Source organism: Acomys russatus, chromosome 1, assembly GCF_903995435.1.
Source record: "Acomys russatus chromosome 1, mAcoRus1.1, whole genome shotgun sequence".
In the NCBI taxonomy this organism is placed as follows: Eukaryota; Metazoa; Chordata; class Mammalia; order Rodentia; family Muridae; genus Acomys; species Acomys russatus.
The window spans coordinates 48,589,377-48,593,757 of NC_067137.1; positions in this window are offsets into that span (position 1 = coordinate 48,589,377).

Consider the following 4,381-nt stretch of genomic DNA (forward strand, 5'->3'; position numbering starts at 1 on the left):
ATGTGTATATTTCCTCATAAATTTTAACCAATTATAATTTTTACATTTAAAGTAGTTTTGTCACTAGACTATATTTACATATTTTATTTTCCATTATACCACCTATTTTCAATTGTTTTGCAATGAAACATTGGTTTTTAATATAACATTGATATGATTAAATTAAAACATACCACTTTGCCACTTTTTTCTATATCATCTTTTTCCTTAATCCTTTTTTGCATGTTTCTAGGTTGTTAGCTAATTATTTTTACTTTTTAGAAGTGCACTTTGTCTTATTTCCTACTAACTTCAATGTAAATCTCTAAATAGTCATAGTTTATCTTCATAAAATACTTCTTAGTGTAGAGTGAGATGTTTACAATATTATACTTCTTACAGTATCTTCCTAGTTTTGAACTGCTTTGTTTTTATACATTTTACATATATATCTTCTATAACACGCAATGTATTTATACTTTATTGCATCAGCCAATTGTTTTAGAATAACTTGAAGTTAGAAACTCTAAAATTGTAGTCAAATTATAAAGATCTTTAATTCTTTGTATTCTGTCTTGCATCAACTCTTTCTGCCTGAAGTACTTAAAATCCTGTATGTACTGCATGCATGTTGGCAATGGAGTCTCTTCATTGTCTGAACAGTCTTTATGTGGCCATGGCTTATGAATGGCAGTCCTGTGTGCAGTACTTCTAGTTTTAGTACACGCTTTTCTTCAGGTAGCTTCTTGCTTTACTACTTAGTAGTGCTAGTTTCACCTTTGTGTACATAGCTTTATTTAATATGTCTTTTCCCTCACTTATGCTTGTTCCAAGTACTTCTTTTCTCTCCCTTTTTGTTTTCCTCACTTTATATAGGATATACCTTCTTGTAGAAAGTGTTTATGCCTGTAAAACTCTGACTTTGAGGATTTGAGATTTGATGCTCAACATTAAATAAAACCTTGAATATCTTTTCAAATGTTTTTGCTATTTAATTTTATGGCCTATCGTTGGAGATTCCAATTGATATACATTATACCCTTTGCTACCACACGTAGCCTTTATCTTAGCCTACCCATCTGTATTACTATTGCTATAACCCAGTACCACAGGCTGGGTAATTTGTAACCAATACAAATTAATCTCCCATAGTCACCGGGGCTAGAAGTCCAAGATAAAGACCCTGATATTTGTTTCTGGTGAGGCTGTTTTAAGTTCTGGAGGCAACCATAGCTCTGTCTTCCCATGCTGCCTCTAGAAGGCACCTAGGATATGCAAATATGGAGGAATGTGACTCCTACCCTACCAATCAAAACAAGCTACATGGAAGGAAAGAAGTGGCCTCTTTCAGTTGGGATTTTTATCAAAGCATCTATCTGACCCAATCACCGCAAACACATTCCTCTGGGGGTAGCCACATGGCAGCATTTCACGTTCACGTTTTTGGGTGCCGCCTCCCTTTTTTTTTTTCTTTCTTTTATTCACCCTTTTTGTGTTTTTCTTTAAAGTTCCATCATCAGCCAATAAGACTTTTGGGGGACACTTTTCCAAACAATAAAATCAGGGTGTCTGTATTCTCAGAGTGGGTCACTCTTTGACCAAGATATTTTCTAAAATTTTAATTGAATTTTTAAAATTAACATGTGTGGTAACCCTGACTTCTCTGTACTTATTAGGAAAATTGTATACATACGGATTTATTCCTTTAAAACATGTCTTCCTGGGCATTAAGTTAGTTATATAACTTCTCTCCAGTCCCTTATATTCGGTAAAAAAATTAATCAAGACTCACAATATGTAGCTTGCTTTGATTGCTTGGGTATGAGTGACATTCCTCCAGATTTGTATATCCTAGGTGCCTTCTAGAAGTCAGCATAAACTTTTGACTAAATACTTTTAAAAGTGTTTTAGATTTATTTCACACATGTGAGGATTTTGTCTGCATGAATGTATATGTACTGTGTGTGGGTCTGGTGCCTATGGCAGTCATAAGACGGTAACAGATTCCCTAGGAATTGGACTTATGGATGGTGTAAGCTATCACATGGCTGCTGGCAACAAAACCGGGTCTTTTGAAGAGGAAGCCAGTGCTCTTAACTGCTGAGTCACCTCACTAACTCCAGAGTAAACCCTTCTTTCCTTTAAACGCATTTTCACATTTTTTTCACTTTTTTTTCCTTTTTTTTTTTTTTTATTTATTTATTCTTGTTACATCTCAATGTTTTTTTTTTTTTTTTTTTTTTTTTTTTTTTTTTTTTTTTTTTTTTTTTTTTTATGTTTCCATCAATTTTTATTTTTATTTGAAATGCAATTTCTTTTTTTTTTTTTTTTTTTTTTTTTTTTTGTTTTTTTTGTTTTTTTTTTGTTTTTTTTGTTTTTTTTTTATTAATTTATTCTTGTTACATCTCAATGTTTATCCCATCCCTTGTATCCTCCCATTCCTCCCCCCCCCCATTTTCCCATTATTCCCCTCCCCTATGACTGTTCCTGAGGGGGATTACGTCCCCCTATATATTCTCATAGGGTATCAAGTCTCTTCTTGGCTACTTGCTGTCCTTCCTCTGAGTGCCACCAGGTCTCCCCCTCCAGGGGACATGGTCAAATGTGAGGCACCAGAGTATGTGAGAAAGTCGTATCACACTCTCCACTCAACTGTGGAGAATATTCTGACCATTGGCTAGATCTGGGAAGGGGTTTAAAGTTTACCTCCTGTATTGTCCTTGGCTGGTGCCTTAGTTTGAGCGGGACCCCTGGGCCCAAATCTGCCTATCATATTGTTCTACTTGTAGATTTCTAGGACCCTCTGGATCCTTTTATTTTGCTGTTCTCCCATGCGTCTCTCATTTAGAGTCCCAATAGGATGCCTTCCCCTCTGTCCCAGTTTCCTGGTAAGTGAAGGCTTTCGTGGGACATGCCCCTTGGGCTAGTATGCAGATATAAGTGAGTATATACCATTTGATTCTTTCTGCTTCTGGGTTAACTCACTCATTATGATCATTTCTAGCTCAATCCATTTATCCACAAATTTCGGGAATTCCTTGTTTTTAATAGCTGAGTAGTATTCCATAGTGTATATGTACCACAGTTTCTTTATCCACTCTTCTACTGAGGGACACTTAGGCTGTTTCCATGTTCTGGCTATTATGATAAGGCTGCTATGAACATGGTTGAGCAAATTTTCTTGTTGTGTGCTGGAGCATCTTCTGGGTATATTCCAAGGAGTGGAATAGCTGGGTCTTGAGGAAGCCCTATTCCCATTTTTCTGAGATAGCACCAGATAGATTTCCAAAGTGGCTGTACTAGTTTGCATTCCCACCAGCAATGAAGAAGTGTTCCTCTCTCCCCACATCCTCGCCAGCATGTGGTGTCGCTTGAATTTTTGATCTTAGCCATTCTGATGGGTGTAAGATGGAATCTCAGAGTTGTTTTGATTTGCATTTCCCTGATGACTAAGGAGGTTGAGCATTTCTTTAAGTGTTTCTCAGCCATTTGATATTCCTCTGATGAGAATTCTCTGTTTAGTTCCAAGCCCCATTTCTCAATTGGGTTATTCGGTTTGGTGGTGTTTAATTTCTTGAGTTCTTTATATATTTTGGATATTAGACCTTTGTCAGATGTAGGGTTGGTGAAGATTTTTTCCCAGTCTGTAGGCTGTCGCTTTGTTCTCTTGACAGTGTCTCCTGCCTTACAGAAGCTTCTCAGCCTCATGAGGTCCCATTTATTAATGGTTGACATTAAGGCCTGGGCCGTTGGTGTTCTGTTCAGGAAGTTGTCTCCTGTGCCAATATGTTCCAGGCTCTTTCCCACTTTTTCTTCTAAGTGAGTTAGTGTCTCTGGTTTTATGTTGAGGTCTTTAATCCACTTGGATTTGAGTTTTGTGCAAGGTGACAAATATGGGTCCAGTTTCATTTTTTTACACATAGACCTCCAGTTAGACCAGCACCATTTGTTGAAGATGCTATCCTTTTTCCATTGAATGGATTTGGCTTCTTTGTCAAAAATCAAGTGACCATATGTGTGTGGATTCATATCTGGGTCTTCGATTCGATTCCACTGATCAACCAGCCTGTTGCTGTGCCAGTACCATGCTGTTTTAAGTACTATTGCTTTATAGTACAGTTTGAGATCAGGTATCGAGATTCCTCCGGAGCATCTTTTATTGTACAAGATTGTTTTAGCTATTCTGGGTTTTTTGTTTTTCCATATGAAGTTCAGAATTGAACTTTCAATGTCTTTAAAAAATTGTGTAGTTATTTTGATAGGGATTGCATTGAATCTGTAGATTGCTTTTGGTAGGATGGCCATTTTTACTATGTTAATTCTCCCGATCCATGAGCAAGGAAGATCACGCCATCTTCTCAGGTCATCTTCAATCTCTTTCTTCAGAGTTTTGAAATTTTTT